This window comes from Canis lupus, chromosome 28 (assembly GCF_003254725.2).
Source record: "Canis lupus dingo isolate Sandy chromosome 28, ASM325472v2, whole genome shotgun sequence".
NCBI lineage: Eukaryota > Metazoa > Chordata > Mammalia > Carnivora > Canidae > Canis > Canis lupus.
Window position 1 is genome coordinate 37,845,914 of NC_064270.1, and position 27,821 is coordinate 37,873,734.

At 52.3% G+C, this 27,821-nt stretch overlaps 1 long non-coding RNA gene across 2 annotated transcripts; it reads right to left on the bottom strand.

Moving 5' to 3' along the window:
• Positions 1–5,382: 5,382 nt before the first annotated feature.
• Positions 5,383–27,821, bottom strand: LOC112672509 (uncharacterized). 2 transcript variants are annotated; one of them, XR_003144326.3, is made up of 4 exons: positions 27,188–27,821; positions 26,243–26,431; positions 5,989–7,125; positions 5,383–5,871 (listed from the first exon to the last, which is right to left on the bottom strand). It is a non-coding gene; the product is annotated as an uncharacterized LOC112672509 (long non-coding RNA). The 2 variants fall into 2 exon arrangements; XR_003144327.3 differs by lacking the exons at positions 5,383–5,871; positions 5,989–7,125 and adding an exon at positions 25,106–25,459 and having other exon boundaries at positions 27,188–27,807.

Genomic DNA, 27,821 nt, shown 5'->3' on the forward strand with positions numbered 1-27,821 from the left:
TCTGCGCAGGAAGAGACGGGGCTGCCGAGGGAGCAGGAAAGCCCCTTCTGGATGAGGTCCTGGGACAACTGTGACATCAGCTGGAGAAGAGGAAGCGGCGGGAGGGGAGCTGAGGAGGGAGAGCCGGGGAAACGAGGAAGGCTTCAGGGAAGGCCGGGAAGAGGCCTGGCTTGCTCGCACGCACTCCCTGCGGCCCCCAGCATCCTGGAAACCCGGCCCGGCGTCCAAAAGGGAACAGCCAAAGTGGGACAAGGCTCGGCTCCGTGCTTTCTGGATCCCGCCTGAGCTTTTTATGACACATTATCTGGTTTGTCAAAAAAACATTTTTATTCCATGAGAAAGAAAAACTTTGGCAGAATTGTTTAAATTATGAAGGCTCAGTCCAGCAGTTTCCAAGGGCTTTTGAACTTAGATTCTTTTACAGTTTTATAATCTCGTTCTTTTGGAAACCTCTCAGAATTTTCTCCCGGTATAGGAAAATAATGGATCACCATTCCAAGATGTTTTTATGACAAGGTGACTTCCTCCCGGAGTTCGGGGTAAATTATGAGGTTGAAAATCTTGTTGCATCATGAGAGCTCTAATATTTCATGTTCATATAGAGCGCTTTACAATTTTCAAACTCCATTTCATACTTTTCTCATTTCATCCTCCCAAACACACAAGGGGAGGTGGGAAACGTCATCTTTTTTTTTTTTTTTTTTTTTTTTTTTTTTTGCCACAGAGGTAAGAAACTAAGTCCAGGCAGTCGAGCGCCTCAGCAGGATCACTCAGGTAACGGGCCTCCATTTCAGGGTCACAGCTCTGCCCACAGCCTCCCCTTCCAACATTTGTCCCACAGCTCTCAGCGGGGACACTAGACAAAAGGTCTTCGTGTAGCCACTTGTGTCCCCGACGAGGACACCAGCAGCCAGAAATCCCCGGGCCTGCTACCTGGTGCATCTGGCTAGTGGCTTCTAAAGTGGTGGCCCAGCAGTTTAGCGCGGCCTGCAGCCCGGAGTGTGATCCTGGAGACCCGGGATCGAGTCCCACATCGGGCTCCCCACAGGGAGCCTGCTTCTCCCTCTGCCTGTGTCTCTGCCTCTCTCTCTGTGTCTCTCATAAGTAAATAAATAAAATCTTTCAAATAAAATAAATAAATAAATAAATAAATAAATAAATAAATAAATAAATAATAAAGTCACAGGAACCCAGCCCTGAGCTCCCGGGTCACGGGATGTCCCGATTCTCGGCTCCCTGCTGCACCCCACTGCTCTGAGAGCTCCTTCCCCGGAGAACAGCGACATGTCGAGAGAGTCATTGGTTTTATCACGCTTGGAGATGCACATCAAGCCTGGAAATCAACCTTGTTCTTTTCCTTCCTTTCTTCCAGTGCCTTCCAATAAAAGCACATTTATGTTGTGACTTCAGTTGTGAATATCCCAACCTCTCTTTAGTCAGGGTGGAAGAGGCAAAGTTAAAACCTCAGACCCAGGTTGGGGACAAGCTCATCTGTGACTGGGGGAGGGGGGGTGGCTCTAAATTTCCATCGAGCTTCAGGTATCAAGGGGGGGAGGACTTCAGGTATAAAAGGGGGGACTTCAGGTATCAAGGGGGGGTTGGTCAGGGGAATCATTCAAAGAGGGTTGGTCCTTAGGCTGTTCAGAAGGTTGGTGCCTGATTTTTTTCTCATTCCCTTTCGCCTTGCCTTGTCACAGAATTACTTATAATCAGTAACATGTTTGCAGAGGCAAGATTTTTAACAGTGCAGAAAAAGGCAGTATGATCGTGCAGAGCATTATGAACTCCCATTACTTTAGTTTAGACTATGAGAAAAATGAGGGCATATAAGACTATATTAGAGAAAAAGATGTAATATTCTATTACTGGGTTTATAGCTATATATAAAATCCAAGTACACTGCTTCCAGCCACTCGTCCTCCTCTGTTCAAGCCACTAATAAATGGTGAATTCCTTTAGTTTAAAGATTGTGACTCTCACCTTTAAGGTTTCATAACCGTTGGAAGGGAGAAAATTAAAGCTACATAACCCCATCTATTACTTTCCAAAAGGAAAAAAAAATCCACAAAATTTAAATCTTTTGCAAAGAAGCAGAAAATGTATTTAATGAGTAGGACACCCGTAAATATCCACTCTCTCACAGTTAACTGTGTCCTGGCTTAGAGGGGGCCACGAGAACACACAGGGGCCGTGGCGTGGGGTGGACAGAGCTCCAAGAGGAACCCACCGGGGCCGACTCCCATGTAGGAAGCAGGGGTCCTGCCCAAGGCGACCCAGCGCCACTTGCTTGTTGCAAATAAGGCCCTTCAGCAATACCAAACAAATGAGACCGCCAAGATTTTTTTTTTTCTTGTTCCTAACTTTCCCATAAAAAGATTCAGGTAAATGTAGCATGACGAGCCAATTTAAGCCAATTTCAAAGTTATTTGAGTAATTGGTTATTAAGATAACAGTCTCAAATTTCAATTCAGCAATTATTGTCTTAAAGACACAGACCCAGGCATCAGGAGAAAAGTGGGTGTTTTAAAGAGAAAGAGTCTGGGGTTTCCTGGGGAGAAAGGCATCCCCGTGAGGAGCACAGCCTAGCAGTGAGAGCATTTCCCTCTTCTCCAACAGGGGTCTCCCGCTCAGAAGGAAGAAGTTTCTGGAATACAACTGAACTGTGCTTCTAAACACAGGGACGAAAAAGGCACATTACAAAAAAGGCACCTCGACTGTTGTGAAGACCCGAGATCACGCGCATTCACACCCGCACACACACATGCACGCGTGCGAGTGGGTCCTCGCCTCAAGTTGAGACCTACAGAGGGGCTTCGTCCCATCCCCCCCCCCCCCCCGGAGACAGCAGTGCAGCCTCACACAAAGTCTCCTGATGGAAACGATGGTTTTGGCAGAGGTTCTTGGGGGACGGCCAAATTTGCCTTTCTAATGATGGATGGAATTACCTCCAAAAAGCCTTACAGTAAAGAAATACAAAATGCTCAGCTGATTCCCAGTTAATCAACCCCCTAGGATGGATGTCTGTGACCAATTATTACCAGCTACTAGATAATCACTAAGCCCGGGCTGCAAGGGTCCTGCTTTGAGGCATGGGTTGCTCAAAGGTTTTCGACACAAATGGAAATTCTTGATGCTGGGAAGAGCTAGGAAGACTCGCATCAAAGAAACAAAGTGACCTTTTAAAGAACACAGAGTGATAGCAAGAATTATCACTGTTGTAAGTAAGCCTTGAGCATCTCCTGGGCGCCACGCTGGGTGTCTTAGATGACCCCACTCTTTTCCTTCCCACAGAGATCCCAGAGGGAAGGACATTTAAGTAGAGGCAGCAGAGGCTGCCCAAGGTCCTACAGGTTGCAGGGAGCATGGGCGTTACAAGATAGCCCCTGCCTCAAACGCCAGGCCCATAGTCGCCGGACTGGACCGTCGCTAGGGTGTCTTGATCTTAAGAAACTATCTTGGGGTCAAGGAGGCAGGTGTTTTCCCACATGCATCCATTCATCCATGGACTCAGTGCACAAACATTCACTGGGTGCCCCCCTGCCCCACCCCAGGCAGGCAAGGCTACTTTGAATTAATAGGGAAGGCCTGCAATTTCGAAAATGAACTATGACCATTAGTCCATCCCATTTTGAAAGTCTGGTCAGATAGAAATAGCTCCTAGGTAAGAGCAAGTCTGAGCCTGTCGGTAGAAGAAGCAGGCCCCAGCTCCCTCGTGGGTCACTATGGCCCCGCTGCTCTCTGCAGAGTGCCCCCCTCCCCAGCTCTGGTTCAGCCCCCCGGGTGGAGGTGGGCTGTGCTGAAGAAGGGAGTGTCTTTGTGCAGAAACCCGCGGGGCTGACCCAAATACGTGTGCTCTGCAAATGAGTCTCCCAAGTAGCTGAGCAGAGCGGGGGGCTGAGCCCACAGACTGGAGGCCCTGAGGGCAGGAAGAGGGCAGGCTGTGATGCTGCACCGCTCTCCCTTCGCCTTGCTCCGGGAGCTGACATGTGCCACATTTGTCATCAGAGAAAATTCTTTTCAGGTGGACAGTTTAAAAAAAAGTGGAGGCTCCCGGCCAATTCCAAACCTTGCAAGCATATGCATCCATGTGTTGCGTTCACTATTCATTCTCCTTAATTTACATCTCTTGGAGTTTCTTCTGTCCCAGGCAGGGATCCCACCGTGTGAGTTATGAGACAGATAGTTCCTGAGGAAGGGAAGTGGATAAATATGAGAAGGGGTTCCAGCGGCGCAAGCTCTGGTCAGCGATCAGAAACGGAAAAGAGGTAGGTGGTTTGTAGAGAGTACCCGGTCCTTACGACCTACGTCGCCTTTTTAAAAGACAATGTCTTTGCAGGAGATGAGAATCAAAGTCTCCCTCAAATATCATCTCTTCACTGTAGTTTCAAACTTTGGTTGGCCACACAATCACTTTGTTCAAAGCCCTACGGAGAACAGGGCTGAGCAAATGAAACATACCCAAATCCCAAGTGACTCGGTTGGCAAATGGGGTCCCCTCCCTCCTTGCTCCCGTGGCCCTTGGAAGAGGTCCACGGAGTGCCTAAAGCCCCACAGATGTGTTTCGGGAACCCTGATACAATGCCCCCTTCTCAGTAGCGAGGGGGTGGGAGGAAGCAAGCTTCCCTTGACCTGGAGGAAACAGCAGAGCTGGGTTCGGATCTCGGGTGGCTGGTTTCCCAGCTGGGGCTCTGTGTGTTGGCTTCTGGCCCCAGCACCTTGTCACCTGCTTCCAGGAAGCCACATGCAGGCCAAGCTTCCTCAGGATCCAGCCCTGTCACCCCTTTTGCACCCACCCTCTCAAGCAAGCCTGTCCAAGCCCGTGGCTCCCCATGACGCCCCAGCAGCATGGCCTCCCCACCTCCTCCCAAACCCAGGTGGGCATGCACGCCTGCCTGGGGCACCTTCTCTCCGCACTCCGGGGGTGCCCGATCTTAGAATAAGGTGCTGTCATCTGAGCAGAGACTGAGGCTCCCCCTCCATGCCACTCCCAAAGGATGGGAGCTTTGAGAGCTCACAACCTCTCCCTCAGCCCTCGGCCTGGACAACCTCACCCGGCCTGACCGGGCTGTGCCCTGGCCTCCGGGAATAAAAAATACTCAGGTTTGTGGAAACGTTTAAAGGACATTCACAGGGATCCCTGGGTGGCTCAGCGGTTGAGCGTCTGCCTTTGGCCCAGGGTGTGATCCCGGGATCTGGGGATCGAGTCTCCATCGGGCTCCCTGCATGGAGCCTGCTTCTCCCTCTGCCTGTGTCTCTGCCTCTGTCTCTCTCTCTCTCTCTCTCTCTCATGAATAAATAAATAAAATATTTTAAAACTAAAAACTAAAAGAAAAATGGACATTCACATAGAGAATCTCACAGGAGCTTCATTCAATGCCTGAGTTCAGTTTATTTTTACTTTCATTTCTAAAAAAGGACAAAAATTGGCCCTAAGCAGAGATGTTCCAAGAGGGGTTGAGGGGTCCCCCTAGTAGCTCCGAGATGGCCTGCTCTAGCAACTTGGTCTGGCTCCATCTCCTTTAATACTTGGCTCGTCTGTGGAGGGAAGTCAGCCCCGGTAGGTACTGGAGGTGGGGCCCGAGGCTCTGTCCAGGACCGAGGAAGATGGCCCGCCGATCCTCTGCCAGACTTTCCAGAACTCTCCTTGCTCCTCAGATGGGTGCTGCAGGCTCCATCTGCCGAGCTCAGGCCCCCCACCCACTCCAAGGCCCCCGGGAGTACGTGGGGCGCCGGCCTTGACTGCTCACCGACTCTGAACCGCGTGTGCTGAGAGCAGAACCAACTCTCTGCAAGTCACTGGAAAGTGGTGTGTGGAGCCGGGAAACAAGCAGCAGCGAATTTGTTCGTCATTTCAAGAACAGCACATGAGAGCTGTTGACATAACACATACCATAAATAGCAACATGCCTCTAAATCAATTGAACAGTAACCAAAAAATAAAATAAAATAAAATAAATGTTGTATAAATAGAATCATAGAATATCTAACCTTTACGATTGGCTTTTATGCGCTCAGCATAATTCATTGAAGACTCATCCAAGCAGCTATTTTTGTTCCTTTTTAATTTCTGAGTAATAGTTCCCTTGTATGGATGTACCACACCTGATACAATCATTTACTCCTTGAAGGACATAAAATACACACGGTTTACACAGAAACTGCTGTTTTCAGGACAGCGGGGCTCATACAGAAGCCCGGGCAGTGGTTCTATGCTCCCCATGCCCAGAACACTGGCCCCTGGTCCAAGGATGCATCTGATTAGCTCCGTGGACAGTAGGGTCATCTATCAGCCTCTGCCCGCCACACAGTGTTTGCTCAAACGGGTGTGTGATGCTCTTTTCTTATATTTCAGAAATTGTCCTCACTTCTGTGGTTCAGGCTGCAAGAAAGTAAAAATCCCCAAATGGAACACATCAAGTAATATGATCATAAGGTTTAACTTGGGTTCCTTTTAAAGTATGGGGAAAGTGGATTATCAACTTTTTATTAAAAACATTTACCATCTCCATGGAGAGATTTAAAAAACAAAACAAAAAAAAAAAACAAAACAAAACAAAACAAAACAAAAACTGGGGCAAAGGAAGGACAAACAATATCAGGTTTGGCAAAGAGGAATTAATATCCCATAAATTAGAACTCCCGGAAGATTTTAATTATGAAGAGCGAAGGTGATCCAGTCAGTCTATATTCCAATAGAGCAAACTGGGCCTTTAAATTATTGAGATCTAAAAACCGGTCTCTTTTTCCCAGTCTCTCATGTGCTTTTAAACTAATTCTCGGCATTAGTGTATTTGGCTCTAAGTTGGGCATGTGCTCGGCCCGACAACGCTCGGAAGTGCCAAGGCATAAAGTTTGTAGCTCACCAGAGGACGCTCCATTGGTTTGCCATTTGTTTAAAGTTAGACAGTCTCCTTCTAATTGGATTCAATTACCAGTGGTTTACAGGCTTTGTAAGGAGACAACAGGCTTCCCGGGGACGGGGAAGGGGGCTCCAGGAGGCTCGCACAAGGCCCGTCGGGGTCGCCCGGACCTGAGGGCTCCTGCCGCACAGGATGGAGCAGGAGATGCAGCTCTCGTTCTGCATCCCAGGCCTCTGGCTGCTGTCTGCTGAGTCTCCCGTGCATTCTGGAGGACAGAGGACAACTGTGTCATCTTCCACTCCGGAGCCCAGGGGACAAGATGCAAAGGCATTAGAATGTGGTTGGCCCATTAATGGGAAGCCCAGTGGAAACAAAAAACTGAGCCTCTAAGGCACATAATACTCTCGCCAGTGCAGCCGTATTACAGAGAGGGTCTCTGGTGGTTCGCTTCTGTTCTTACCACTTTATTCCTGATTTCGTCAGAGCAGCTCTGGCTCATCTGACAGCACCGGCTGTTATGATCGATGACAGAAGCAGGGCCCCGTACGAGCCAGGAGAGCGCACTTGCAGAACGGAGGTCAACGTGTGCCCTTTTGAAAGCCACGGGAGAGGCAGGCACAGGATGGGTGAAAGTCAGCCTGCAGACACCCCGCAGAGGCCCAGAGGGAGCAAGCCCGACTGGACCTAGTAGAAGTGTCCCAGCAGGTGGTTCTGCAGGCAGAAGAGCTCGGGCCATGCCAGGGTGACGGGCAAAGCAGTGCAGTGCCACATAACTTGTCTGCTGGAGGTCAACGGGCTATGGCCCAAGCAGGAAGGAAGGCCTCTGCCCTGCCCCCTTCCTCAGGGGCTGCTGGGACATGGCCCCATTGGACGGACATGATCCCGCTGTAGACACACAGCCCTGCTGGAGGGACGTGATCCCACTGGAGCGACTCAGTCCAGTCAAAGAGACGCCCTGTCTGGCCCACTCAGGGGACACCCAGTAGGCACTGCTCTGAGGGCTGGAGAAGGGGACCAGGGCTATAGGGTGGTCAGCACACCCTCATGGGCAGTGATGGTCCACCTGCCCCAGTGCAGTTCACACCAGCACCACTTGCCCCATCCTAGAACATTCTGGACAGTTAACCAGGGTGATTCCACTCTCAGACTCTTCCTTTTGTGCCATCGGATGACATAAAACTTTCCTCGGGTGGGAGGGAAGCACCCAGTTAGTTGTCCCTAACAGTCCACTTGGCACCTGCTCCAACAGGCCAACATCCTCCCTGATGAGCAGCGCGGCACCGTCCAGCCTGCATTTCTTTTCAAGGTGAGGAAAGCCCAGGAGGACCTACCCAAGGCCCACGGAGTCCTCCCTAGCCTGGGAAGGACCTCAGGGTGCCGCCTCACAGGTGGGGGCCCGAGAGGCCCACACCGGCATCTGCAGCAGAGGCCCTGGAGCCTTGGGATTCTGAGGACACAGGGGGGCCCAGGTAAGCCCCCCGGGTCCAGGCCTCCTCGGACCCCCAGTGGCACCGGATGGAGCCTGAAGAGGAAGAGTGGCCGACGGGAAGCCAACGCGATCTGTGCTGAGCCCGAGCGGATCCGTGGAGGCGGCCGTGCCCCTTGGCCACACTCCTGCCTCCACGGACACGTAGCCAAAGTCACCCTGTTCACTGCAGCGAAGACGCTCCTCCCTCCCACCTCAGGTGCTGTTCCAGAACAACGTCCCCCGACTCCTGGACCCCGGGGCCAGACCCCCGACCCACATCCTCAGATCTCATTGAGTAAGCCTTTCTGTAACATTAAAATAAATATGAAAATATTTAGTATGTCCAGTGATGAGGTGTCCAGCGTCTCCCCGCGGCCCGATGCCCTGCAGTCGCTCCCTGCTTCCAGTCTGTTCCCACGAGGATGTCAGGGACGTTGATTAATGCCTCATGCTAAGATGCTGGGCCTGGAACCAGAGGACTCACGCCGGCCGTGTCACCAGAGACGGGGGACCCGGTGTCACAGGAGGAGAGCGGCTCCCCGCGTCGCTCTCAGGGCTGCTCAGTCCCTGGGGATCTGAAGAGTCAGGGCCGGGGGACCCCAGAGGACCCTGGGGGACCTGCCACCCGCCGTCCCTCCCAGGTGTGCGGGCCCAGGTGACAGCCCGGAGAAAAGAGAAAATTGCAAAATCATTGCTGCCAAATCAACCCCATTAAAATCAGCAATTAGCCACGTTTGCGGTGTAGGCAACCGACTAATGAGAAAAACACCCCTGCTCCCGCCCCTTCCTCCCTGTCACCCGGGCCGTCACAAGGTCCCCGGGGGTCACCGGGCACCCGGCACAGAGAAGCCCGCGCAGCGCATCAGCGCCTGGTCACAGACGGCCTCCAACAGGTACCGGGTCCCCTCCGCGGGGGTCCCCACTGCTCCTGGGTTATTGGCCAGGCCCTGGGCCCCAGGAGCCCCCAGGGATGCCCCGTCCCAGGCCGGCTCCGTGACCGGGGCTCCCTCTTCTCACCCGTGAAATGGCAAAAAGAGAGCTGACCCCAGTGGAGTGAGGGCACCTGCCCCCCAGGGCCCGCGACCCGTCGAGAACAGCATGGATGCTCTGTTTCTGCGTCGGCCGCCCCACGGGGCCCTTGGCCTGTTTCGTGCAGGGTGCCCGCTACACCTGCTGCGAGCGCCCGGGACTAGACCTCCGCTCATTCACTCCCTCTCATCTGCCACTCGCTCACTCACGAACACTTCTGGCGGCCAAAGCGGACCCCCCCCCTTTGAGTTTATGGTCCCACGTGAGGGTATCACATCAAGAAATAGGGTGAGGGGACAGCCAGGGTGGCTCAGCGGTTTAGCCCAGGGCGTGACCTTAGAGACCCAGGATCGAGTCCCACATCAGGCAGGGAGCCTGCTTCTCCCTCTGCCTCTGTCTCTGCCTCTTTCTCTCTCTCTGTGACTATCATAAATTAAAAAAAAAAAAAAAAGAGAGAAAGAGAAAGAAAGAAAGAAAGAAAGAAAGAAAGAAAGAAAGAAAGAAAGAAAGAAAGAAAGAAAGAAAGAAAGAAAGAAAGAAGAAAGAAGGAAGGAAGGAAGGAAGGAAGGAAGGAAGGAAGGAAGGAAGGAAGGAAGGAAGGAAGGAAGGAATAGGGTGAAAGCTGAGCAGTGTCGTTTTAGATCATTTTTATGCAATTGGCAGCAAGAAACTGTGGGCTCTGATGCTGCTGAGCAGGAGGCAGGATCAACTCACTTCCCCAGGTCTACAGCACTGTGAGTCAGGCACACGCTTCTCTGGAACATTCTGTGATAAGATCCATAGTCACAAAATTGTGGTATCTTTTGATGCAGGAAGAATTCCAAACCTGTACATTTATCCTAAAGAAATATACATATATTTTTAAGATTTACTTATTTATATGAGAAAGAGAGAAAGAGAGAGAGAGCAAGCGGGGGGAGAGGGAGAAGCAGACTCAGCACTGAGCAAGGAGCCGGACACGGGACTCGATCCCGGGACCTCGAGATCACGACTCCAGCTGAAACCAAGACTCGGCTACTCAATCGACTGAGCCACCCAAGCGCCCTAAGAAGTAATTATTTTTAAGAACACCTCTGTCCGTGGTCATCCCTCGCAGCAGTGTCTATGATAGTAAAATCATGAGAAAATGCTGATATTCAGCAAAGTGTAGTACACGAAAGTGGTAGGATACTGCTTGGCCACTCAGAGTGTAATTATGGAGGCTGCAGGGACGAATTATACTATCCGGTGTTAAAATGCACCAGTTTATGTGTAGGTCTCTTCTGATTGAAAACAAAGACTGTAATTTAAGTGGAAGCATTAATTATTATTACATATTTCAGTTTGATAGAGAATGGGTCTTTTTTTTCCTTCTATTTTTCTCTTTTTCTTTTTTTTCTTTCTTTCTTTCTTTTTTTTTTTTTTTTTTTGCTCTCCTCTGGTGTTGTGATCACAGATATTCGTTGAGACAGTAGGTGGGGAGTGGCTGGTCAGAGCCCCAGCACCACACGGAGGAGAAGGCCTTGAATGCCAAGCAGAGCCAGCAGATCCTGGCTTGGGGCTGGAGGAGAAGAAGGCCGGACCCCTGCTGTCCACGCAGAACTGGTTCCCTGCACCGCGTCCTGCGAGGCAATGCGGGCGGACAGCTGTCTAAATGTATGAAACGTGAGTTTGCACCCTCATGAGGAGGAAAGAGTGGGCGGGCTGGCGTGCACCAGCAGTGGAAGGGGCCGTGTCTGACCTCACAGGGTAACTGCGATCGTGAGTTGGTGCACACACCCCATGTCACCGATGGCATGTGCCTCCCAAAATGGTAGGTTGGGGTCCAAACTCCAGTACCTGTGAGGGTGACTTTATCTGGGAAGACATGCCGTACGGTTGAGAGGAGGTGATCAGGGTGGGCCTCAGCCCTCGATGGCCAGTCCTAGGAAGAGGAAGAGAGATGCCAGAGGAGATGCCACGTGAAGACACGGACACAGGGCCGTGTGCTGACAGAGACGGAGGTGCGTCTACAAGCCGAGGACCATCAGATGACACCAGATAGAGGAAAGGTTTTTGGAAGATGAACCCCCCTGCCCCCCGACAGCCCGATTTCAGACCTCTGGCCCCCAGCACCGGGAGACGGTAAATGTCTATGGTGGTGTTTCATGAGGGTGGTCCTAGAAATGAACACATACTGGTGATACCGGATTCCTTGTCTTTAATAAACCACAACGACAACAACAAAAGGAAGTAATCTTCTCCTTTACAACGAAGGGCACCTTTCAGTTTTCATCTCTGAACTAAGCTGCTTTGGCCGGGAGACAGGGCTCGGCCAGCGAGGTTCTGAGTAGAACCGGAGAAAACCAAGGGAAGACCCACTGGGCCGGGTAAGGAACCCGCCACCAAGATCTTTAGGCCCCCTCCCACCCTCGCACGTGCCGTCAGAGCAACTCGTTTTCCCAACTGCATGGAGAAGTGGCCTCCAAATTGCTGCATGGGGTGCAGGGCACGCGAGACAAGAGACAATCCGTAAGTCATGGTGATGGCCGGGGGCGGGGGGCGGGAAAGAAACCATCAGAGCCTCTATGTGCACAGCTCTAAATGTCATTCATTTTTAAAAACAAACTAATTGTGAAGTAGCTGTAGATCCAATGGAAAAATTGTGCAAATCGTTCAGAGGGTACATACGCACCCCCCCCCACCCACCCAGTTTCCCTTTTACCAACATCCTATACTGGCTGGTGCATTTGTTACAATTCAAGAGCCAACGTAGCTATGTTACCATTAAATGAAGTCCATACCGTATTCGAATCTCCTTAGATTTCTCTCCTGTCCCAGCACTCCATCCAGGGGCCCACGCGGTCTCCTCTCCTGAGGGCCAACTCCTGGCCAGGATGGTTTCTCAGACTTTCCCTGTTTTCTGGAGACTCATGAGGGGTCCTAGTCAGGTATGTTTAAGCCGTTCCTCCGCTGAGATTGGATGTTTCCCTCGTGGTCCTTGGGGTTGTGCATTTTTAGGTGGAAGATCACGAAGAGAAGGTTTTTGTCACCGCAGATCGAAAGGCCCGTTCTGTCCATGTGACCTGTCACTGTCGATGTTGACTTGATCATGGACTGAGGTCCATCTTTGGGGACAGCTGGCTGCCAGCCTTCTCCTCTGGCCCGCCGTCCTCTTTGGGGGATGCTATGGGCACCCCGAGGTTTAGGAGAACATGTTCCATCTCCTTGAGGACGGAGTAGCTACATAAATTATTTTGAATTAATGCTGGAGATGTGTCTGTGCTGCGGTTTATTTATTCCATCAGTTATTTGAATTACTATGGAGTCGTGGACATTTATGTTATACTTTGGTTACAATTTCCAAACACTTCATTTATTGATTGCTTTGGCTATTGGAAGTGTTATCATTTGGTGCCTGTGTCCCTTAGACCCAAAGGAGGTGTTTTTTTTTTTTTTTTTTTACATCTTTGTTGAAGTCTGATATACAAGAAACTGCACGAATTTAATGTATGCAATTTGATGCGTTTGAATGTATACGCACACACCCTTAAACCATTGCTACGATCAAGGAACAGACCTATGCATCACTTCCAGAAGTTTCCTCATGCCCCTCTGTTTTTGTTTGGGTAGAAAGAATGCTTCATGACATCTTCCCTTTTAACAAATTTTATGTAATTTACAAAAAAAAAATTGTTAAATTTGTTATATGTACCTTGCATACATGGGTGTGTGAGAACCCGAACGCAGTAGTTTGGCTCGTGCTGTTGGACAATGAGGGACTTGGAGGCAACTGGCCTCGAAGACCCCAGACTCTCACCTGGAGCTGTCACCTTGAAACACCAGGCGTTTGAAGTTCATTTCCTGTCTTCCCTTTTCAAGCAAACTGCACCTGGAATACCCAGCCAGGCCTCCGGAAAACTGAGCTCGGCATTCGCAGTGAAACCCGGAGCCCTCGCAATGCTGGCATGACACCCAGCACCCAGCACCCCAACCGCAGGATGGCAGACATAGGCGGTGCCTTTTCTGGTCAATTTATGTTAAAGATGGGTAAACTGAGGCCCAGGGGGTGCGGAGGGAGGGTCAGGGAGAGAGGACGGAAGCCGGCACCATGGAGTGAGTGCATCCTGATGGCCTGAGTGCACTCACACCTGGGAGGACCTGCAAAGGGTGCCATCCCGGGCCCTGCTCTAGGCCGGAATCGTGCTGGGGACTGTGCCTCACGCTCAGGGACGCGGGAAGCCCCGTCTCTCTCTGAGTCTCAGCGTCCTTGGTTATAAAACTGAAGAGCAGCCTCTGTCCTCCCCACAGCGGCGTCAGGGGAGCATTCTCCATCAATTACACACTGCATGCCCACACGTAAAGGATTATCATCATCATTACAATCAATATGGAGCTATGATTAAGATGATGTCATCCTGCACGGCGTGCACGCACAGAAATGCGCGGCGTTATCTCGGGGGCCTGGGAGTGGGGTGCGGTGGGGGCGGGTGTCTCCTGCCCACCGTACATCCTTGCACAACATTCGAAAGTTGGGTGGATTTTTTTTTTACCAGATATATTTAATTTTTTATGATAATAAAAAGCGAGGCAGAAATTGTACACGGGTAATTAGACCACGGTTCATTTGAAAACAGTGACGGGACGCCCACCAGGTGCTGAAAAGCGTGCCGGGACGCCTCGGCCACAGCAAGGCCCACAGAGCCCTGGCCTGACTAATCTCTGCGCTGCGTGCTGCCGATGCCGATCACATCGCGGGTGGGAACCTCCACCCGTGCATCCACGCACCTGTCTCTGTTTTGTTCCCGAGATGGTGGAACGGAGCTCAGCACGTCTCAGCGCGTGGCGCAGCACCACCGTTGCTCATGCAAGACCTTGTCCTTATTTCATTTTATTTCGTTGTTTTTTTTTTTAAGATTTTATTTATTTATTTATGAGAGACAGAGAGAGAGAGAGAGGCAGAGACACAGGCAGAGGGAGAAGCAGGCTCCATGCAGGGAGCTGGACATGGAACTTGATCCCGAGACCCTGGGATCACACCCTGAGCTGAAGGCAGATGCTCAAGCGCTGAACCACACAGCCATCCCCTCATTTCATCTTAATGGAACATTCCTCCCTCCTTTTCCTGCCCTGCCCCGACCCAGAGGGTGCATCCAGTGTACTTTCTCTATGCCCCTGATGTGGGTACCTACCCTGGGGCGTTGTTTTGCTCATGAGTATACTTGTAACTTATATAAATGGTGTTGCCTCGTAGACTGCGGTCCGTTTCGTATTTATTGTGTCAAGTGTGGTACATTTTAAATATTTTGATCGTCTTGCCCCTTGGGAGTCTGTCCTTTTCTCCCGTCCCCAGCTCGGGCCACCGTTCTGTGCATTCACCACGTCACACTTATCCAACACCCTACAGACTACAGACGCTTGCCTCCCCTGCCCCCTCCCTACAATATAATAGTGGCTGGAGAATATGACTTGTACATCCAAACAAAATCTGAACCACTGGTTCAAAGGATCCGTCACCTTTGAAAGCTGACAAAGGCCACCAACGTGGGGCCATCCTACTTCCACAGGTACAAGGGATCTGCCATCTGGGGCACATCCCACATCTGGTACCTCCAAAGCCCCGATGCTCTGCAGGGCCTGGGAGGGAACACGGGAAGGGACGTGATTCCCCGTGGTGCGCCTCAAGGTGAGAAGAGGGTCTCCCAGCAGCCACTGGGCTCTTCCCCCCAGTGGAAAAGCATTAGGGTGTTTCTCATGTGGTGGCAACAAACATTCCATGGGAATCGGACTCGGGTAGCAAAAGCAGAGGGCTGGCAGAGGTAGAAAGAAGCACTTGCATGACGCACGAGCAGGGGTTTACTGCTCCAATACTTGAAAATACAAGGGGCGCTCTTTGCTGCCCAGGCAGCATCACTCCCCTGCTAGTGTCGAGTCCCCCTTCCTGCCTATGCCCTGAGGGCTTGGTGCCAGTCTTGTCCTTAGCTTCAGATGCACCAGACTCGCTACCCAGAGCTTCGAGGTGCACCTCACCACCTTCCAAAGCAGAGAAAAGGAGAACAGTCCAATCTACAGCATGGGTGACTTTGAGGTGGGACCCTTGATCACCTCCCCTTGGGATTTAGGGGGGCCAGGTGCTTGGAGGTCTTATTCCATTCCGCTTCTGATTCAGTGACACCTGTCCCGGCTTAGCTCGTGGTTCCTGGGGAGCCATTCACCAGGTAAGGAAACTGAGGCCAGGCCCCGCCGTGGAGATGTCAGCGCTCTGAGCAGGAACCTGCCGGCCTGCCTCCCTCCTTTCCTCCGTCACCAGCAATGCCTACTGGTGGGCTTCTTGTCACTGGGGGGGCCGGCCTCCTTCTGCAAGCTCACAGCTTGGCTCTGGGGCGGATCCTCTGTTGCTACTACGCTGTCACGGAACCAAATGGAACAGAGCCACAGCTGATAACCTGAAGGTCCAGGAATAAATATGCACCATCCTGCAACCTCTACTTCGGGGAGGGAAGGAGCAGACAGGAGGAATCCAGGTGGAGCCAGACTCCTGCCGTGTTGGGGGTTTGTGGAGGGCCAATGGGGCATGCCGCGACTCGGGATTCCCCTGGGAGCAAGGTGGGACGCCCCGAAATGTGACTTGGCCAGAGCACGCGTGAGAAGGAGGCCACCCCCCTACCCCCACGTCAGCCCCACGCACCCCGGGCTGGGCCTTTGCTCACCCGGCGCTTCATTGTCTACGCCGGGCTGTGCCTCCCGGCCCGCATGTGCCCTCCTCCTCTTTACAGACACCGTAGGAGCTTTTCCTGCCCCAAACCAGCATCGACTCGCCCATGTAGCTTCCCCTTCTCCTCTGAAGCTGAAGGCCCCATAGACCCCCCTGAAGGGTATTGTGGGGAAGGGGGCCCACACGCCATGCAGGATGCGTGTCCCTTAATTAAAGTACCTGATCCTGACAAGACATTTTGAAATATTCATTAAACCAATTTTTATTTAACCTACATGGACCAATCAAATGCAACGCACTCCGACTCCTGGATGCTTGTCAGGAGAAGTAAATTGAACTCTTGATGGGCCAGAGCGATAGGTCAGCAGGCAGACTTGGCTGCCGTCACCCAGTCTCCTCAAAGCGCTGGAAGGGAGAGGGCAGCCGTCAATCGGGCTCCGCGGCAATCATTACAGGTCTGCAGCGAAGCAGAAAAACGCTGTAATAAACAGGTCCCGCTGCCTCCTATCACTCCATTCATCCTCCCCTACAAGTGCTGGGCCCTTCTGGCCTTGCTGAGTGTTAAATCCCCGTCCAGCTGTTTGACCCTATTACGGGAACATGATAGGCACCCCTGTCACTTGAAATGCCTGCAACAGTCGGATGCACCGAATCTATCTTCCCGACAGGTAAACCTATGGATAATTTATTTTTATGTGCTTTCAAAGGATGTTGACAGCAGTCAGGAAGGCCCAGCACGCATGCTCCGTATTCAGGGCAGCGGGTCCCGCAGCGCCAACGGTCACTGTTAATGAGCGCGAGGGACACACAGGGGCTCGGAGGGCGGCGGGTGCAGGCGGCACCAGGGTCCCAGGCCGTGGGTGATGACTATGAAGGGGACCCGGAATCAGACGGTGGGCCCCTGAGTTCCACTCAGCGAGCCACCCCTCCCAAACCCCCCTGCCCCCCGGCAGCAGCATCCAGCAGGGGGTGGCCCGGGCGACGGACAAAGCCCGCTCGGCAGGCTGCACCCAGAGGCGCGGGGTGGGCTCCGCTGGGCCTAGCTCCCACCTCGTCGTCAGGCCAGCGGCCCAGGGCGCTTTGCAGACCGCGGGGGAGAGAAGGGTTAAGAGCTGGCCCAGGACGCTCGGACGTGGTTATCACTGGTGTCACAAAAAAGTAAAGCGCACCCTGCAAATCTCACATGAGTAGGTCCCGGGTGGCGTCCGCAGGCCTGGGGCGCGGGGGGCGCCGCCGCCGAGGAGAGTGACTTCCAAGTCGCCCTCCGGACTGCCGTTTGACCGTGCACCTTCACAATGGGTGTCATTTAAGCCTCCAGAATCCAATCAATGTGTCAGTTAAATTGCTGCTCATCTGTCGAGATTAAGCATCTGACTATTACCTCAGATTTAGTAGAAGTCTTAGATCCTGGCACATTTCACTGAAGCCATTAGTAACACCTGGAATCATTCACATTAGTTTAAGATCTGGCACCATAAATTCCCAGCCATTAATGATTATTCTGACTCCTCAGGATAAATGGCTTAACGTTTTTGATAATGAAAATATACATTCTGCAGTAGTTCCTTCTTAAAACCACATTACCTTTGTAATGTACTTCATGGCTGATTGTAACGGACGGCGCTGTCACCCTCACAAGGATTTTTAGTGTGCTGTAAAGTGTCGGGGATCTGTTGTACTACTCATTTAAAAAAAAAAAATTAACGAGATATTTATGTAGCTGCTCGCATCCGGAAATGTAATTAAAGGTCTTGGTCGGCGCGTTTGGCGCAGAGGGGTGAGGTGTCTGGATCTGCGCGATTTTTCCGCCTCTTCCCCTCCACGCGCCAACGCCGAGCGTGCTCGCCACAAAAGCAGGGCAAAGCAACAAACTTCTAGCGGGTATTATCAAAAATAAGGGGGGAAATGTCGTTGTGAGAGCCCAGTGTGTCAGCTTAGTTATAGCTGAGAGAGATTATTTAAATATCTCAAATAAATCTTTTCATTCCCAGCACATTCATCTCTTTTAAGTGCTCATTAAGGTGGGGTGTGACAGTCTTGGAAAATGAAACACTAATTCTTTTTCTCTGAAGCCTGAGTGTACCGCTCCCAAGGGCAGCTGTAGTTTAGGGGGATGATAGGGCGAGTGCGGAGACGGGGCCCCTCTTCCGCATTTCATTCCAAAAAAAGTGATGCGGGCGGGGGTGGGGGGGTGCTTGTTTGATGCCACCACCGTTCTTCTTGCTCACATCCTGTGATCTCTCAGATCTGAAGAAGCGGATGTCAGTTTGCGGTGTTTGATAAACGGCCCCCGGAACGGGGCTCCTCCGACCTCACCCCATTGCTGCCGAGCGTAATTTGCAGTCAGCTTGTCTTTGGTTGATTTAGACGAAGTTTCCAAAGACAGATACGGAAGGTGCTGCTGTAGCTTCACACTTCCTTTCCCATGGCAGGCTACTTTTTTTTTTTTAATTTTTTTTTAAGTGATAAAGAAACTGTGTCTAAAAATGTATTCTCGCATTAATCTGCTGCTAAACTCTAATAAATATGTGCATTTGGGGTCCTGCCGTGGAACACATCCTCATTTCCGGATGCTCGGAGGGAGGCGCTTAGGCTCCCCTTAAACAATAAGGGTTCGTAAAGCTGTGCCTGCGAACTCCATAATGAACGCAGAAATGGTTATTGATTCACGTTAGGCCTGATTTGCTTAAATTGAATTTGGAATTTTGTACGCGGTATCACAAAGCAGGCCCCAGGCCCCAGAGAGGCAAGCCAGAGGCACAGGACAACTCAGAGCTTCTCCGGGCAGGCGGCAAGGCCCCGGGGCTGGCTTCCTGCAAGCTCTCGCTCTCCCCGCCGCCTCCGAGGTGTGTCCCCAACTCGGGCTCCGGGCCACAGCCGAACGCTCCTCCGTGGGGTACATGGGGGAAATGCCATGGGATTCTGTGCAGGAACGCACGCCGCCCAGCACGCGTGTCACAGGCAGGCAGCCAGAGAAGAGGAATGCATGCACGTTCTCGGCCAGAAGGTTCACCTGGAGTGTGAGCACGACTCCCATTCGTACCCGCCAGCCCCGGGAGTGGAAAGGATAAAAGGAAAAACAGAAGAGTGGGGGGGATAAGAAAGAAAAAAAAGAAAAAGAAGAAAGAAAGAAAGAAAGAAAGAAAGAAAGAAAGAAAGAAAGAAAGAAAGAAGAAAGAAAGAAAGAAAGAAAGAAAGAAAGAAAGAAAGAAAGAAAGACCAGAAAAATTTCCACATTACAGAAAAAGCTAAAAAGATCATCTTGGAGCTGGCAGGAGATGTATAAAACGAGAGACAAGAAAGGTTTAATCCGAGAATCTTAAAAATCATTAAAGCATCACATGGAAGGTGATTTGGGCCAGGACTGAAATCCAGGACCCTGGTGGGAAACTGTACAAATAAGGTCTTATTGAAACATTAAACCTGCAGCATGCTAGGGCCGCCGGTGGGCACGCAATAAATAATAATTGATAATAATGATGATACTCAAATTTAATTCCACGTTCCAGGAGACATTCCCCAGGGCTTCGCTCTGCACATCCGAACGAGGCCCGCTCCAGCTCCTTTTATCCAGCGGGGAGTGTGCGCGTGTGCCCCACTGGCAAGCCACACCTGCCCCACTGGGGCCGGAGGAAGGTGACCTCCCGGGGACTACGCTTTCCAGAACAGCCTCCGCCTGCAGTGTTGTCCCTCTGGCAAGTGGACAGACAGGAGAGAGGCCCAGGGACCTCCCCAAGAGGTGGCTGTGCCGACACACAGTGCAGTGGGACACATGTGAGCAGAGGCCCTGGGGGGTGATCGCAGAGGCCCCGCAGCCTGGGCCTGCTCCAGGGTGCAGGGAGAGCGCTGCAGGGTGCAGACCGGGGACAGGCCCATCTCAAAGGGGAAATCGGGACGCCTCCCCACCCTCCCTGAGCCTCAGTGGGGCTGGAGCCAGGCCAGGCTGGGCCACTCCAAAGAGAAGGGCTGACCCCCAGGGGCGAGGCCGTGGCAGCAGGTGGCAGCGTCCCGCCCAGGTGAGCTCAGAGGCCACCATGTCCCCACACGGGGAGCAGGAAGTCGGGAGAAACCGGTAGAGGCAGAAAAGCTAAACAAGCAGAACCTAAAGACAGACGAGAGACAGCACACACGGGGGTGCACGGCGTGCCCCTGTTGGGAGAGCGAGGGGTTGACACTCAGGTATTTTTAAAACAGTGTGAAAATGACTACTGATAAAGCAAGGGTTTCAATACAGAGAAGCTGAAGACATTCCAAACTACATTTTCTCTGCTTTTTTTAGTAAAAAAAAAAAAAAAAAAAAAAATTTCTTTGGAAGGCAAATTTAAACACATAATGAGCAGCAGCGCCCGCCAACCCCCACCCCCGGTTCAGCATCTAAAACGCGCCCCTGTACAGGTACACACACCTGTGCATGCACAGACACACTAGGCATCTCCCGTTTTATGTGTGTACCACATGCTCGCACACGCGCGCACGAGGGTGTACATCTGAGCAATGTGGGACTGACTTTCCCCCTAGGTCATCCCTCCGCCGTCTCCGGAAAACACGAAGAGGGGAACCGTGCCGACTTGGAGCTGCATTAACCCAAATGAATGATGCTTTCCCTGGCAGGTGATCTTTGCAGACAGTGCGCCCTAGAATTTTTGGAAGGTGCAGAGAATTTGTAGAAATAATCATTATGAGGAAGGAGATGATGTGGGGGGGAGTGTGCGGGGATGGTTCAGTTTCTACTAATAAGTGCTTCATAATAGCTCAAAAAAATCTCTGTCAGGCCTCTGCCTCTTTCGAAATGCAAATGGATGAGGGCTCCCTGCAAAGCTTGCTGCGCGCGATACACAGACAAGGGTAATATCTACTCGGTGTCACTCCAAATGATATGGAAACAACCGAAAAGCGTCCTGGCTGTGGATAATTACGGAAGAATGACAGGTTGATAATAAGTTCTCATTTAGGAATCTCTCGAATGCGGGAGGTGTGGGGCGGCTTACATGCCACGATTCTGGAGTTCGAGTGCCATCTGCATGAGTAAGCAGGTCTTGAAAAGGAATTTGGGGCTGCCGCTTGTACGCGGGGAGAAGAGAGCTGCACGTGAAGATTTCAGGCTCAAACCCCCCTAGTTTTATTAACCTTGGAAACGAACCCGTGTCTTAGGGACACGAGAGGGTGCGGGCGCCTGCAGAGGCGGGGAGGCAGGTGGGCAGCTCCCGTGCGCACCAGCCGAGCCACACGATCCCAGAAACCAGCACTGTGAGCCGCCCAGGTGCCCCCCACCCAGGCCCCAGCTCAGCCCAGCAGGCCCTCGTCTTCCTGGGACACGTTCCGCAGCAGAGGCCTTCGTGCTTTTAGGGTGAAAAGAAACTCAACTGAGACATAGGAGGAGTCCGTCAAGTTTATAGCAGCTTAGGTTTGAAGCATCGCGTTATCGATGCATAGTGTTCATTATCGAAGGTGAGGAGAAGGAATATTTCGTGGTGCAGGTGCACGCCGGCCGCTGCCTGGCTGCCCTGACCCGGGCTGGGTTCGCCATCACCCGGCCCCACGGCACTTCGGCATCAGTGCTGGAATCGCCATCCTGGGCCACCTCTACCCGCCGGGACGGCTGTCCTCCCAAATCCTGGGCATCGACAGGACCCCTGGGAGCCCTCACAGCCGCAGGGTGACCCTCCACCGAAGGCTGCACGGACAGGAACCTGGCGAACGCAGTGGCAGGCAGGGAAGCGCAGAAAGCACGCTCTATCCTGTAACCCTCCATTCCCACTCGGCCCTGCAACCCTCCGCCCTGAACACCTGCCACGCGGGTGTGCCTGGCACGATCCTCACCCAGTTTCCGCCTGCCACCCAGGGCCCAGCTCCCGGAGGGCGGGCACAGTCGGACGCATCTTCCCAGGGTACAAGGTACTGGATGTCACTCAGCCTCGCTCTTCAAATAGCTGTTTTCAATTGGTCTACCTTATTTTATGTTTTTTTTATTTTTTTAAGATTTAATTTATTTATTCATGAGAGAGAGGCAGAGACACAGGCAGAGGGAGAAGCAGGCTCCCTGCGGGGAGCCCAATGTGGGACTCCATCCTGGGTCTCCAGGATCACGCCCTGGGCTGAAGGCAGCGCCAAACTGCTGAGCCACCCGGGCTGCCCTATTTTATGTTTTAAAGAAGTGAGACACCCGGGTGGCTCAGTCAGTTAAGCATCTGACTCTCGGTTGCAGCTCAGGTCATGATCTCAGGGTCCTGGGATCGAGCTCTGCATCAGCTCAGCTCTGCACTCAGCCGGGGTCTGCTTGAGATTCCCTCTCTCCCTCTGCCCCTGCCCCTGCGCGTCTGCTCTCTCTCTCCCTCTTTTTCAAATAAATAAGTCTCTGAAGAAGCAGAAGCATTGGCAACTTCTTTTTATTTTTTTTAAAGATTTTATTTATTTATTCATGAGAGACACAGAGAGAGAGAGAGAGAGAGGCAGAGGCACAGGCAGAGGGAGAAGCAGGCTCCAGGCAGAGAGGCCAATGCGGGACTCGATCCCAGGTCTCCAGGATCACGCCCTGGGCTGAAGGGACATGCTCAACCACTGAGCCCCCAGGCATCCCAGCAACTTCTTCTCCCCACACCCTGCACATCTACTGCCCACAGAGTCATACCCAGACCTTAAACAGAGGCAGGATTCGGCTCAGGGTGTGATCCGGGTTCTGGGATCGAGTCCTGCATCGGACTCCCTGCATGGAGCCTGCTTCTCCCTCTGCCTGTGTCTCTGCCTCTCTGTATAAGTCTCTCATGAATAAATAAATAAAATCTAAAAAAAAAAAAAAAAAAAAAAACTAGGGCAGGAACAGAGCCTGGGCACATGTCATTAACATGGAGAAGGCATGAGATGATGATGGGTCTCATTCAGCTGCGGCACAAAGGCTTTTTCCAACTTGGTTTTTATTTGTTTGTTTGTTTGTTTGTTTGTTTGTTTGTTTAGTGATTCTCATACCCAAAGATGGTTTCAAAGCAATCGGCTCCCCTGAACCTACCCTTCCTACCTCATCAGGCTCTCCTATAAGCACATCAGCTGTAACCCCGAAGCTCTGCATGAGGCAGGTAGTGTTATTACCTTACTGTCCCCATTTTACAGATGAGGAAAGAGTCGCCAAGCAGTGACTGCCGTCTGTGCACAGGGCACGAGACCCAACAAGGCCCCAGGGACCTGGGATTGGAGCCCTGACTCCCACCAGGACCTGGCTGCTGGCTGTGCGGCCACCGTGAGATGGGAGAGAGGCTGACCGCGGACATTAGGGGCTGTGGCTGTGCCGGGCCGTGAAGCTGTACGTGTGCAGGAGAGTGAGCAAGCGAGCGAGACCCCACCGCCCGAGGCTGAAGCCAGGTGCATGGGGCCCAGCGCGGCTGCGATGGCATGATCCTCCCTCCCCCGCCCGCCGCAACCTGGGGGCCTCACTGCGAGGACATCCAGCTCAGCGAGGGGCCTTCCATCTGAGTCGGAGTTATTCTTGCCTTCCCCCTGTGAAAACAGCTAAGGGAAGGACAAAAACACTGACCGAAGTCCCCACGCCCTTGTGAGCTACTCAGGAGCGTTGTATTCGGCGAGCTGTACCTTCCAGTTACCCTGTGGAAGCCTGACTTAGAAAAATAAGCCAAAAACTGGGATTAAAAACTCATCCATACTGGAACATTCTTTTTTTTTTTTTTTTTGTGAGTGGCTCTCACCATACAAGGCCATGGTTTCTTTTTATATAAAATAAATATTCTAGATACAAAGTAGCAGTGTTTGGTTAATCTAAAAAAAAAAAAATCTACTTAAAAAAAAAAAGGAAAGATAACCAAATAGTTAAGGGAAGATCCTTGGATATTTGACCTGGCCTTCTCCAGTAATTATTCTAATTATTCTTCTATTATTTAGGCCATGAGCCAAAGGTTCCCGAGTGCATAGAAAGTTAATAGCAGACTTGAAGTGAGAACGGGGGCAGGCCAGCATATGTTCATTAAAGTCTGCTTTTACTTAAGGGTTTTGCATCAAGCAGGCTTCGGGCACCAATAATTTATCTTAAAGTCTATTTACTCAGTGCAACAGGGAAATAATAAATTGTCCTAATTTCCCTTCCCAGCCCCAGAACTGGCTGCCTCTTGCCTTCCTTCCCCGAAATCCCCTTTGGGGTCAGTCTGTTGCCTGGGCACGGCAGTGCAGAGGATCCCAGACTGCACTTTGGGGGAATATCTCCAGTGGTGCCCCAGGGTTTCCGGCCAGCCTGTGTCACAGTTCATTAGCAGAGGTACGTGTTCCCAGGAGAGGGATGCTGGGGGTGAGGTGTGGGGGGTGGAAAGAACCCATAAAAGGGACCCAGGGGACCACTGCAGTCAACAGGGGCTCATGCTTGCATGGTGTGGGCGCCCAAAGCCAGGAGACTGCATCTCTCCCACAGTCCTCGGACTCGTTTTTAGCCACACACCACAACCCTTTGGTCACCCCAAGGGAAAGCTTGCAGCAGCAAGGTCGATGCCGGCCCTGAAAGGTGAAGCTGGGTTCTTGGTCCAAGGGAGAGGACCAAGGAGTGGACACAGGAGCAAGAGCATTGTAGGCGGAAATGAAGGGAAACCTCCCTTCCTCTCCCTCCTAAATGCCAACGTCTTCAGAGCCCGGCCGGCCCTAGCGGCGCCGTTTCCAAGGTGCTCAGAGCCGCATCCAGGCATCTCTCAGACCCCAGGTGGGTACAGACCAGGGCGTCCCGGAGCGGCCAGCTCAGAGACCCCTGGATGCCCCTGGAGCGTGAATCAGCCCCGCATTCCCTAACTGCCACCCGGCAAGGCCAGAAGGAGAGGAACGGACAGCAGGTAAGTGTCCCAGGAATCGGAGCGAGGAAAGAAGGTCCGGGACCGGCCTGGGCGGAGACGGGACCTGGCCCAGCTCAAGGGCCTAGAACAGGCAAGGCTTTCCCTGCGCCGCCCGGCTCCCACCCGCGACCACGGCCCAGCCATGCAGCCGAGCTGCCCCCCGGGATGGGCCGTCACCCAGGAAGGCCGGCCGCCGCCACCTGAGCTGCCCCTGCCCCACCCCGGATCAGGAGCCGCCCACCCCTTCCCCGCAACGCTCGGCCTCTCTCACCCGTGCTGCTCCCACGTGAAAGCCACCAATCGGCCCGAAGCCGTGGCCGAGGCTGAACGGGCCGTCGCACAGGTGCCCCTCGAGCCTGGGCATTTCTCAGTCTCTGGATGATCCTTGAAAAATCCCCTTTCCTGGGTAAGATGCGGGGAGCAAGGGCAACACCTGGGGGCAGGGGCCGTCAGAGGGGCTCCGGGGTCGATGGGAGAGGCTAGCGGGGGTGACGCAGCCCTACCCATGGGTAAGCCTACCTCGGGGTGCCTGCTCCCGACCCTGCGCTGCTGCCGCATCCGCTCCCCGGAGTCGGGCGGGGGGGTAAAGGACAGCTGAGATCCTCATCAGGACCTGAACAGGGACCCAAAACGTCTAGAATTTTCCATATGATGGTAACTCAAATATTGACAAGCATTTCTCCATTGAAATTCTTCGGTTGCCTGGGGTCTGGGGTGTAGGGGCCGTAGCAGGGGCCTGAGGGGGACTGGCTTCCTTGCAGGCACCCACGCCTGGGGTCTGGTGCTCAGAGAGAGCCGGCCCGGTGAGGGCCTCGGCCATCAGCCTGCCCTGGGGAAGGGAGGCAGCCTGGTTCCTGGCCCTTCCTCTTTCCCATGCCGTGTAATTGGTCAGAAGCTCTCTGTTTTTCCCTCAGATTTATGAGCTCTATTGATAACGTGTGGTTTGTATGTTGGTCCACAAAAACCCGCAATCGGCACTAACAGGGAGAAAACACGGCTTGCCCTTCCTCTGACAGGCCCACTTCATTCCCGCTCTCACGCACTGTGGTTCACATTTATTCATTTTGAGCAATTGTTGCTCAGACGGCCTGTCCACGCCAGCCCTGCCCGGAATGTCTTCTTTAATCAAAATTCTGCTCAAAACAGCCCAGCTGAGCAAGTGAAGTGGCCTTTCCCCATGCTATTGACGATCTGTCTCGAGCATTATCTCATACGTTTCCCTTTATTTTCTCTCCCAGTCCAGATAGTCTTTGCTTTGAACCATAGCTTCTGGACGTATTTGGATTCGATGCAACCTGCACACTTTATATCTACCTCCCGGCCCTTGTTGCATTTTGCAAAAGCAACATGAAAACTTAAAAACCCAGGAAGGAGAAAATGTATTTAAATGACTCACCTCTTGCCCCAGTGTGACTTATACGGAGGGGAAGTGAGGTCCGTGGGGAAATGTGATGTTATTTCTCGAGGCAGCTGGCCTTGGAGATTAAGGCAGTCAGGAGCAGATCCCCAAGCAGAAAGAACGAGAGAGCATCATTTTAGGGGCTGGGCAGCGCCCTGGATGAATCTTTACGGATGCAGATATTGTCTGTGAAAATAAAGGAAGGTAGATATTTATGAATAGGCTCCTGAACTGACCTCAGCAAATAGATATAACCCCCCAGCTCCCACCCCATGAATGGTTTTATTTAGTTTATCCAAATAGATTTTGGAAATAGCCTTAGCGCATGGTGCATGCTCAGTAAATGTTTATGAACGAATCAATAGGCTGACAATTTTCTCTTCTTAAAAAAAAAAAAAAAAAAAGCAGAAGTTCCGGGCTGGTCTCTAAGGGCCTTGCAGGTTGGAAACCCCAGGATTCTAATTTACACCAAAAAGGCTGAGGAGGACATGAACACCTCACAGACAGCCTGAGCCAAAAGACAGGCCGCCCTCCTCCCCAGAGAGGGGGCTGATAGAGCTCATGCCAGCAGCCACGGGCTGGGTATGGAAGAGCATGGAGAACAGAGATGGCGAGCCCCAGAAACCAACCAGAGGAGAAGGAGAATCATCAGAAAGGGGACAGAGAAGAGCAGAAAAGGTGCCACTTGTCCTGAGCGCAGCCTGTGAAGGTGGAGCGACCCAAACATCATGCATCCAGGTCTCAGGAAATTCAGGGAAGGCAAGTGGGCCTCGCACTGCGTGTCCTTCTTAAGCGAAAAGGGGAGCAGTGTGGCCTTCGGGGTCATGTCTGTCCCCGTCACGCGTGCAGATTTGAAAGGGCCGTATGGGATGTGAACACCGCCACCCACCACGGTAAGATTTACTGATTGAAGCGCACAGGCTACGCTTTCAGTTGTCTCACCCAAGAACCCAGGTGTATGGGAGGCCGTAGGGTCGGGGTGGGGGTGTCCCTCGTCCGACTGCCGCGGAGGTGTTTGTAAGGCCACTCGTGCGTCTGTTTGCTTGTATCCCACCTCATTCCAAGAAGGAGTTTGAGAAACTCCAACTCACGGGGCCAGAGACGATGCTCAAAACGCTCAGTTATCAAAATAAGATCCTCCATAGCGAGACAGCCCTGATAGGGGAAACCGCACGCTCTCCTGCCGGCACCCTCTGGGCAGAATGTACATGAATTTTACCTTGTGATAAAGTTGAACAATGTTTTCATAATAAATGTAACCACTCCATTGGGTGACAGAGCAGCGCTGCTGATAAGTGGACTTCAGCTTGAGCTGAATACTAAGTTTCTTGGGCATAAAAGAAGGAAAGTACTGTGTCCGATGAGCTAAGCACATGCGATTTAGATAATACTTATCACTCTGGTCGTGGGAAGGATTCCAGTGGAAGATCCCGGGTCCTCACCGCGGCCGTGTGCTCGCTTCCAAGCTGGAGCACCCAAGGCCTTCTCGGCCGCCACCGGGGAGAAGCGCTGATAAACGGACCGGGCCCCCGCTCGGTCCTCTGATGGCGTACTTACGGCCCCACGCGCAGGCAAG